This window comes from Halyomorpha halys, unplaced genomic scaffold, assembly GCF_000696795.3.
Source record: "Halyomorpha halys isolate HHAL.00 unplaced genomic scaffold, Hhal_1.1 Scaffold1180.1, whole genome shotgun sequence".
NCBI lineage: Eukaryota > Metazoa > Arthropoda > Insecta > Hemiptera > Pentatomidae > Halyomorpha > Halyomorpha halys.
The window spans coordinates 272,307-283,479 of NW_027107150.1; the positions used below are offsets into that span (position 1 = coordinate 272,307).

Below are 11,173 nucleotides of genomic sequence, written 5' to 3' on the forward strand. Positions count from 1 at the left end.
TGCTGTATCATATCATTATCATTATGTCATTATGATCAAATTTACTTGTTGTATTTTTTATACAGTTGGAAATATCAGTAAATAAATAAAAAGTTTAGATTAGAAAAGATATAGATTCATAAGACATTTAAGTTTAGATTCGAAAAGATATAAGTTTCATAAGACGTTTAAGTATAGATTATAATCTCTTGTCTATAAAGAAGCTATGATGCCGGGAAATATCTAATAAAAGGGAGAATGAACTGGTGAACAGGATCAACATCAGAGAGCAAAAACTTACATTCTGATTCATAACTCTATAGCTCATATTGTTGTGCCACTGCTTAATTAGAGAGAGATTTAAGAAAGCTATCTCACAGTCTTGTCTTAACTCAGAGAGGTGATATGTTGGTGGTATCATAATTTTTCTTTAAAAGCAGCAGAATTTATCTTGGTTATGAACTTATCATTTTTAGTGTTGTAAAATTTTATTATATGATAAATATCAAATAAGAAAACTATGAGTAAATACATTTTTCTTATGTTTATACTTCAACTTATATTTTTATGCCGTCTTTCGCAAACCGAATTCGACATCATTAGCCTATTTTAAACAATAATAATTATTTTCAGATAGTTCCCAAATTCTTCATGTTAGTTGTATTTTATCTGATTATTTAAACAGTGTTTGCACATTTTAATTGTGAACTGCAAAAATGTTAATATATCTCAGTAAATTATGATTAAACTCGAACAATGATTTTAGTTCGACTACTTTAACGAGATACATTTAATACATGACTCGAGATTTTCAGTATCAGATTTAATGTAATATAATTTTTTTCAAACAGACAAAAGCGATATCAAATAATTACGTAATGTCATCATCTCAAAGTTTAAATGAAAGAAATATTTTATAACTCGATTACTTGGAACGATTACATCAAATTTTAACGAAATATCGAAGGCCTTTCAGAGCTAAATTGTTTGTCAAGAAGAGTTTAATGACAAGGAGCATTACCTCATCACTTATTCATAATGTCTTGTCGACTAAGCACATCATTTTTGTTACAGCAATAATTTTAATAATATATCATTAAACTGACGAAGTTAAGATATTATGTAATACTATAATATCCTCACTTTAAGAGACTGATTCAATGATTTATTGGACGAATGAATTAAGTATTAATAATACAGAGAAAAAAAATTGTTGGGATATTACTGAAAAATTATAAAACCTTAAGCCTCTAAAATAGCAATTAATTATTAACTGGTTCGCCTGTTTAGGCATCATCGGAATAGAAAAGATATAATCACATAAATAATGCAGATCAATGGAACAAAGCAACTCTTTAAGATATTTCAACATATACCTACCGTTTGCTAAATACAATTTTATTTTTTTTTAAAAATGACTAAATTTAAAAGTTTTTTTTATTTATTTGTTGATATTTACAACTGTTTAAAAAAATACAACCAGTATATTTGATCATAAAGACATATGATATGATACAGGATGTAGAGAAACTACCCAGTAGTAGAACTCTAAAACAGTTTACAACATAAGGTCACGAGGCCATCTTCTTTTCAGGCGCCTTGGAGGATTGCCAGGAATGGAAGAGGAAGCAAGGTTAGAAACGAGTGGGTTTGGGTGGTTAGGGAGTTTATTATGGAAGGAATAATATCGGGTTCGGGCTAGATCGGTTACATAAGGAACATTTAGGCTTTATGGATGGTTTTATTAGTAACAAAATAAGGAGCATTGAGGATTTTACGAAGGATTTTGGATTGTAAAGATTGGATACGAGAGGAATTCGAAGGTTTAGTGGAGCCCAAAAGCTCAATTCCGTATATCCAGATGGGCCTTATTATTGTCATGTAGATCAGTCTTTTGTAATGAGTTGGAAGTTTAGACCGTTTGTCTAGTAAGTGCTGTAGTAGTCGGAATCTGCGTGCAGTTTCCAAATTTAAAAGTTAAGATAGTTTATAATTCTGATAGAAAACAAGAATCATCTAGGGGTTAGGGTTATCTAATAACGCTAAATTTGTTACAATGACTCGTTAGTTAAAATTAATAACAAAGTTATTTTAACTGATAACGTTCCGAATATAAAATGTATGAATATAAAATGGGTTGTAAGCTGAAATGTATTTGTTTTAACTGGCATTTGTGCATTGGATCATTTGTGCATAACGTAATTTACATTCGGGCATAAAATAGTTTCAATAAATATCCAATTGTTTTTATACGCCTATTAAATTGAATCTGTTCCATTGCAACCTATGGTATGGGTCTGGGGTGAAGGACATTGTAAGGATGTTCTGTTACTAGACCAAGGGTTGTCCAAGGAGGTGGTTTGGTCAGAATAACCAACTAAAGGCACTTCATGAGCCTGGGTCGACTCCGGAGGGCTCCCGAACTCACAGAGTTGACTCACGGCTTAAGTAACAGAACAAATAATTGTCTGTCACAGCCGGATTCGAATCCGGGTCCTTGGAATTAGTAGCACAGTGACCTATATTAATAATAATAATAAAAAAAATGGAATAAAACCTCTCTACCAATCTACTAGATAGATTGTAACAATAAGAGGATCTGACTTTCGTCATAACGATACACTTTTTAAGTATATTCTGAGGACCTTATCATCAAATGAACTCCATCATCTAGCACATTTGGATATTTTCTGCCTTTTGTCCTGTTTTAGAAGCAGCATCTTTTTTGTTTTGATAAATATTTTATTATAATTGAAGGGGTAAGTGGATGAAGGGACTAGGTAATATATTTTGAATCTTTAGGATTAAGGGTGTAGGTCCCTATCTACCTAGTGTGAGGTATTCTAATGTCAAAATCTAATTAATAACTGAGATATTTGGTTGTAGAAGAGGCTGTGTACACTTCAAAACAACAGCTCCGAAAAAAAAAAAATTGGAATCTTGTTTGCTTAAAATTTACTATTTTTAACATGACTCCTTCATTCACTTCTCCTTCAATTAATTTAGTGGCAATTTCGTATATAAATATTTAATCTTTAAAACAATGTCGAGACCGCACAAAAATGTTCATTGAAGTAGGTGGGGCACTCCTGTTGTATGTTTGAACTTTACTATAAGATGTGACCATTTATAATTTTGAACTACTCAATTAATTGAATTAAATAAAATATATTATACAGTGTACATACGTATACTTTTTTCATTGGATTAAAATGAAGTAATTAATTAGTTATGAGTAGGTATACGATGTTTATTAAGCCAGATTAGCTTACGAACTTTTTGCGCCTTCAATAGTTTCTAATCTGAACCTCAATATGTAAGGATACTTGTTTTCTAAGAATTTATTATCTCGACAATCGGCTAACCTGGAATCCTCATACAACACTGAAAAGACAGGAAATTACTCGTCAATTTCGATTATTACCTCCTTGCCGATTTAACCAGAACCAGATCCCAATCTTTCCATGATAAACTCCCCGACCACCCAAAACCACTAGTTTCTAATCTCGCCTCTGCTTCATTACCTGATAATCTTCCTAGGCGTCTGAAAATGGGCTGGCCTCGAGATCTTTTCCTTTAGAAATTTTAATGGAGTTAAATCAACGGATAAATTCTCCAAATGTCCGTATTAAGCCATTGTATAACTAACATAAAATTTATTCCTTGTATATATTTTAATCCATGACTGTTTTGTGAAAAAATATGTGAGTAGGGCGTTCAATCCTACGTCACAAGGGATGAACAGCGTCAATCATACGTCTAAGGGATGAACAGCGTCTTAGGGTTTTAGAAAATAAAGTATTACGCAAAATATTCGGACCGAAAAAGGATGAATTAACGGGAGAATTTAGAAGATTACACAACACTGAATTAAGGGACCTACACCCGGTAAATATAATTAAAGTTATAGCATTACGGCGTATAAGATGGGCATGTAAGGTTGTAGCGCTTAGTAAGGAGCGGATCAACGGGTAAACGTCTGAGGGTTAGACGAAACGTAGGTGGGAGGATTGTGTTAAAACAGATCTAGTCGAATTGGGTTTGGAGGGGTATCCCTGGACGGATGTATGCAGAGAGCGTTTGGTGGTATCGGAATCGAACCTTCGGGTTCGTTAAGCCTTTATTATTTATTTATTTATATACTTTAATACGGTTGTAGATTTCAATAAATTCATTTTTAAAAACAATTCTTAAACTCTATGTCGAATCGTATTTTAATCATCGTATTCGAAACATCTTGGTAATATCCTCTAATTTAGGATGATTTTTTTCCTCTGTGATAAACCAGCCATCAAACTGAAGACTTTTTTTCTACCTGAATTCAGGATGATATTTAGTTACTCATACGCGTTTGGTCATTCGGTCATGAAATAACGTATTATTCAAACGCACCGTGGGTGAAACTGTGGAGCTAAGTTACTCTTTGATAGAGTAGTTGTATTATTATATTATCAATATTAGTATCTTATTATTAAGCATACAGTCACATAGTAATTATAAGAATCAATCGGGATTAATATATAAAATTCCCTGTCTAAACTGTCCAGCTATATATATAGGTGAAACAAAGCAATTATTGGGTGACAGAATTTATCAATAAAATAATGATTTGAAAAACAAGGAAAAGGATCCAAATAAAACGCCACTAGAACAACAAGTAACCAAAAACCAGGACTTTTTTGATTTTTAAAATGATTTAGATAAAGAAAATAATATGTTCCAAAGGAAAATACTTGAATCCATTTACATATCTGAAAATATTAATTATATTGTAAATTTCAAAACAGATACAAGAAATTTGAACCAACACTATGCAGAGTTATTAAGTAAAATTAATTTATGAAAAATATAGGATAAATTAAATGTGGATAGTTATAATTAGCCTTGATGGGATTTTTACTAATGAAATAAAGAGAAAAATTAACAAAAATATTGTTATAATAAATATTTTTAATGCTTGAACTGAGTGGAGGAAGGTTATAAGCAAGGTTTGTGTTAAAGTTTTAACAAGTGACTGTGATAAATGAATTTTAATTTTGGTTTCAAAATAAAAGTTGACTAATTAGGTAATTAGACATAATGTAGGATATACTTATTTTAAAAAAAAGATATGTTTACCTAATGTTTTAATGTTTCATAGAAATTGTTGTGACCTGGGCAGAATAGCCTGCATGAAGTTGAGTGTTTAAATATTTTTAGTTCCAAAATTGTATTAAGGTAAGATAAATTATAAATAATAATGTTAAGTAATTTGAATTGTTAAGATCATACATGTAATAAAAGCTGTTTTGTAGTAGATGGTCCTGAGGATGGCCGGATTGGCCGAAACATATGACTTATAAGAAAAATAAAATGTATTGAGGCAAAAATGGATAAAAATTGAATTATTTATTTAAATATAATAATAAGATCCGTATATGGTTTGTCTTTGTCGGTGTATATATGGCCAGCCGTCAGTAAACTTTAAATGTATAATTATTAATGAGATTAGGAAAGGCTAAACCAAACGGTATTCATCACGTTAACTTGGGAGTAGGAGAGAGAACTCGTAAACTCACTACCGCAGTAAGCAAGTACACTTTGGTCCTCATCAATTATGATCAAATTGGGATACCCCGCTCGGTAGTAGACTCGATGAGAACTTGACAGATCTTAGTATCTAATTCTGCCAGGGAGGAGTTTCATACTGTCAAGATTGCTGGAGTTCCCATCAACTCCGCAAAGATCAATCAATTGGTGGTAAGACATCGAATCTTAGGGTTCTCTAGGCCTACATTGCTATTATTGTTATTATTATTATCAACTTGAAATAATAATTTTAATTAAAATTTAAAATGACAAAATTACATACATTTAAAACTTTATATATTTTTTTTCTTTTCAGATATTAATATATATATTTTTTACTTTTTTATTGATTATTTTATCCAAACAACACTTCGGACTCTTCTGCCCATCATCAAGTTCTAAAATAAAAATATTTACTACAGTTTTACAATTAAAACATGTTTACACATTCACATATAAATAATTTAATATTTAACTATACATGCATCTATTTTACTAATTTATAATTATTTACAAATCTAAAATGTTTTGGGATTGAGCTAAATTCTCATATAATTATTATTTGCTTAACTTACTATTAATTTGTCGACATAAGTCATCTTGATTGAAAACATTTTTTTTATATATTCAAAACTAAATATAAGTCCTGTTTCTTACTTAAACTTAAACTTTTAAATCCTTAAAATAAGGATATTTGTTTAATCTATTTTTATTTCAAATTATTATAAACATTTTAATGTTATTTATTATCTTTATAAATTACCTATAAAATAGTACTTTTTTTCCTTATATCAATCTATATATCTAAATTAATTGTAAAACTATAGTTAAAGTTAATTGTGTAAACTAACTTTTAAATATTTTTAGTTTAGAACTTAATAATGGGCAGAAGTACCTCAAGCGTTCTTCAGATAAATAATTAAACAAACAGGTATAAATTCATAATATATAAAAGTTTTACCAAAAAAAAAGAAATATCTTTTCCGGACTAAGATTTGCTGGAAATGGAAAAAAAGTATTTAATTCGAAAAGCTTGTACGTCTAGCATATTTTACTTGAATTAAATACTTGTTGAAGATAGTAATTGAATAAATAAGTATGACTAGTCAATTACAAAAAAAAAAGTAAAAAACAACAAAATAAACTGAGAAATAATTCGACATTGTATAAGTATCAAAAATTGTGTTTTATTCAAATTTAATGATAATAATTTGTACTATATAATGAAACAGTAACCACGATGAATAATTTTTTGGAAGAAAACAACTTTTTTTCGTATTAGTTATGTCTCAAACGTACTTACCTAAATATTAAGCTCAAATGGGTTTTTTATGATTACATTTAACTATTAAATGAACAACAACTTAAATCGATACGACACATGAAACTACACACGCTGGTCTTATTTTTTGTTATTATCAAAGGCACAAATTTACTCACAGATTTAAGTGTTGATGGCAAAAATTATCACAAAGAATCTCTTGTTTTACAATTACTAAACTCAATTTTTGGGTTAATAAAAAAAGAAAATTGGGAGAACAGATCAATATATATTCAAATTTTAATTTTCGGAACAATGATAGAAAAGCTTTACAACAAAATTTCCTAAAGATTTAAAATCATTTGTAATACCAAAAATTTAATTTTAATTTGATCCATTAATGTTAGACAAGTACGAAGCACATATACACATGCGTAAGAGTTTCTGCTGCTGTAAGGGTGAAATATCATTGTAATAATTTGTATTTTTATCAAAATAATATTTGATAAGGGCATTAATAAAATGTGATTTCAGACTTTTCTAGCCTCAATTTGACATAATATATTTTATGCTTTGTTTGCTGCTAAATGTCTTTTGTATTCCTCAAATACGAATATTAAAGAAAAATGTCTAACTAGAATTTTACAACTAGGAAACCGTGAGCTTAGGAAGGTTGCATGCAGCAAAGAGCTTCGACAAATAGCTAAAAGTAGAGAAATATAGTTCGTGTTTAAATCCAGAAAATTATCAGAAGCCATAGCATGTCGTCTGGATCGGGTTGACAACTTATAAGAGCTTTAACCGTTTCAGCGACAAACTACAAGAAAAACTATTTCCTGGAGGGCATCTCCATTTCCTTTCAGGGAGGAAATACACTTTTTGAGGTTTTTCACGTTCTGACATTTAGAAATGGTTAAAATCTCAAGGAGAGTTTAACTTTAAGAGTAATATCATAAAATATTTTATAAAGGTCACTAAATCTCAAGAATCAACTTTATCAGTCAATATGAATTATATACATAAAACGCTCTTGCATTTTGAATATAGGACAAATACTGCAAATATATTGACAGAATTTATTCCTGTAGGTTTATAGAAAATAATAAGATGTAATTATTTATTCCTGTTTTTTGTTTGGTATTTTTATTTATAGACTTAAATCTGATATTGTGAATCTTATTTAGAACTAATGTTTTAGTTATAACGGCTATATCAACCATGTAAGGCCCATATCTGGCCGATCTGGTATAAAATAAAATTTAAAAAAAAATTAATAAATACTCTCATAAAATATACAGAAGTCCAATATGAGAATTGCTAAAGCTTACAGAGGTGAAATACTTAAAGCCATTGAGAACTCAATAATATTGCTCAAGTACAATGAATTGTTAATTGTTTGTGTATGTATGTATACATATAATTGCTAGTTGGTTTAATATATTTGATTTAATATTAAAATAGCTGTTAATTCAAAATATACATTTTTGAAAAAAAAAATTAATTAGATTTTAAATAAATTGAAGAAAGCTTCAATTAAATGAAAATATTCAAAGAATTTTAAATCAGATGCTTAATTAAACTAAAAAGAATTATAATGCCATCACATATTGAATGTTTGTATGAAAGGCTTAAATATATTTATATGAATCCATGATAAAAACTGCTTTATTTTTAAAATTATATATTTCTGTAAAGTTTCTGAGCGTTTAAAGAAATAAGGAACTCAAAAAATAAACAGAATTCAGTATATTTAAAATAAAACAATTTATATATAATTCAATTATACTTTTTTCTTTTCTTTTTTTTTTTTTGGTTTTCCTCCATTTAAGAAAAATCTTGCTTATCAAAAATCTGTCCAGGTCATCATTATTTCACAAAGGCCAATCGACAGCCGTACTAAAATAACCAGACTGACGTCTGTCTCCGATCATACTGAAAACAACTAAATAATCGATAGTCATTAGAATTTAAATTGAAATTTGACCACGTATCGAGTTGAAATCTGCATTCGAATGTTGATTACAATTGCTCGACGGCCGTGGACAGGTTTCAGAACCCGGCTTCAATCGCTAATAAATTCAACAGCTCAATTCACTGTTTCTGTGTATTTCTTACTCCTTACGAATATTTGACAATTTAAATCGAAATGGAGTACATCAATTCCAGAAAAACCAGTATTTAAATATATATACATAATATCGCAGGAATCTGTAATATAGAAAAAGTGAGAAGAAAAAAAAGAGTTATTTAAAACAAATGTGATTAAAGAATTAATATTCTTAGCAATTAATAGTTACTAATCAAGTTCACAGTAATATTCAATACATCTTTTATATCCTTAATATATTGTAGAACATGTTTCATTAAATTGAAATTGTGGAACTGACATTGTAATGTCTTCGTAAATTTTTGTGGTATTTTGTGACCTCATAAAAAGAAAGTCAATCCTTCCAGTCAATCCCGTCCAAACCCTAATCTAGCAGATCATATAATTATGAAGATACATGAAGTAATCCTTCATGACACATTACATGGACATTTCCATAAATTTGTACGTCAGATGGAGACAAATGACATCCCTGACGAGGAGTTGGATGAAGGAGCTCCTAGTTTGATAAAATTGTATAATTGAATGTTATGAGGATGGTCCACTGGGTGCTGTTTCATGCCATTCCTTTATAGGAATTTATCTGTCTTGCAGTTCATTTGCCGATTATAGTTATTTTAGGGTGTAAATATATATATATGGCTAGCCTTCACAAATACACATTCACAGCACAGAATACACATTAACACAATTCCTTACAGAACACGGTAAGAAAAAATATTAGTTGAAACGATTTAATATTATGACGATTGACAAGTGTGAGGAAGATGGACAAGTGCACAATTCAAACATATACTTATGAATGTAAACTATATGACCGACAAAGTGTTCAGGTAATACAAGATGTAATACTGAAACAAGGAAATTTCCCTGAACCAGAACACATACTTTTTACTAAATTTGAGACAGGCTAAAATTCATAAAACAAATTGACTATGACCAGCTGAATAATTAGAGAAGGGTAACCTAAAACCTCTTGTTTGTGTTTGGTATATGTCTTTTTATCTTTATTTTTTTCTTTCTTATTTTTTAATATTAATTAGTTATGTGTTTTGTTTTCCTTTTTTTTTAAATGTTATAAACAATGTAACAAATTATATATACTAAAATATTTTGTACCGTAAACATATAATATATGTAGTATGCCTCATGGCATGGAACATGTATAAAAGAAATAAACTATATCTTTATGAGGTTTCCATTAAGAGAAAATATATATGTATATAATATTTGAGAATTTATGAAACCAACCACAATATGTTTCCGTCCACAGATAAAGGATAACATATTAGACAGAGCATAATTTTTAAAAGAATTTATACGGTCTCGGGAATTATCAAACAAAAGGACAGTTAATATACTGACCATGGTTACAAATGTACACAATATACCTTTTGTGGAGGACAAAAGACAGTGGAGTACAATAGGTCGATCTGAGGGGGTAATACCAACCGGGGACTCCTAGGTAAACTTGTTACAGCGATAGCGTTGGCTATACCAGCTCCTATCCCAATCTTACATTACCTGGCCAAACAGAACAGATCGTATCTGTCTCAACTGAGGTCGTATTTGAAGGTCGAGATACCACGTTAGGCTTGTATGCAATGAATTATTCAAATTTGCGAACACCTACTGTTAGTTCATGAAAAGTAGATGTCGTTAAAATCATTGACATTTTAGACAAAGATTTGTACCCAAATCACAATCGTGTAATAAAGTTTCATATGTCACTGATTCTTTAAGCTTCGATCGAGCACGCTACGCATCCTTTGGGCGCAACTCATGAGTGAGCTAACTTAAAGGTTTATTAAAGCTTAAAAAATAACAAAATGATTTATTCGTGTTTCTTAAGATACAAACATTTAATGTTTACCTGTCACTTTTCTCAGCAAAATCGAGATATTTATAAAATAAAATTACTGAAGTGTAGAATGTAAATTTTCCTGTTATACTCTCCATGTAGTACCTCATATTATACGAAAACGATAAGGAAAAACGATGTATATATCTAGTTTATACTTCAATCTTCTAACCCGGAAAGATTCAATTTAGATTCTATAAATAATTTTAGTTTTCTTTTTCTTCCTCCTTTTCAAAATTTTTATTTTTTTTTTTTAAATATTTACATTACACCAACGTTTTGGAGTCTTCCTCTGTCTTAAAGTTACTTCTATAGATTTGAAAATACAATGGAAAAATAATAAAATAATGAAAATCTATTTAAAAATTATTATTTGAACCTTGAGTAAAAATGAATA

At 29.4% G+C, this 11,173-nt stretch overlaps 1 protein-coding gene across 1 annotated transcript in view; it reads left to right on the forward strand.

Annotated features, from left to right (window-relative positions):
• LOC106688698 (neurexin 1) overlaps positions 1-11,173 on the forward strand; it is a gene marked incomplete at its 3' end in the record, with an annotated part of 225,056 nt that overhangs the window by 94,126 nt on the left and 119,757 nt on the right. The window lies entirely within an intron of this gene.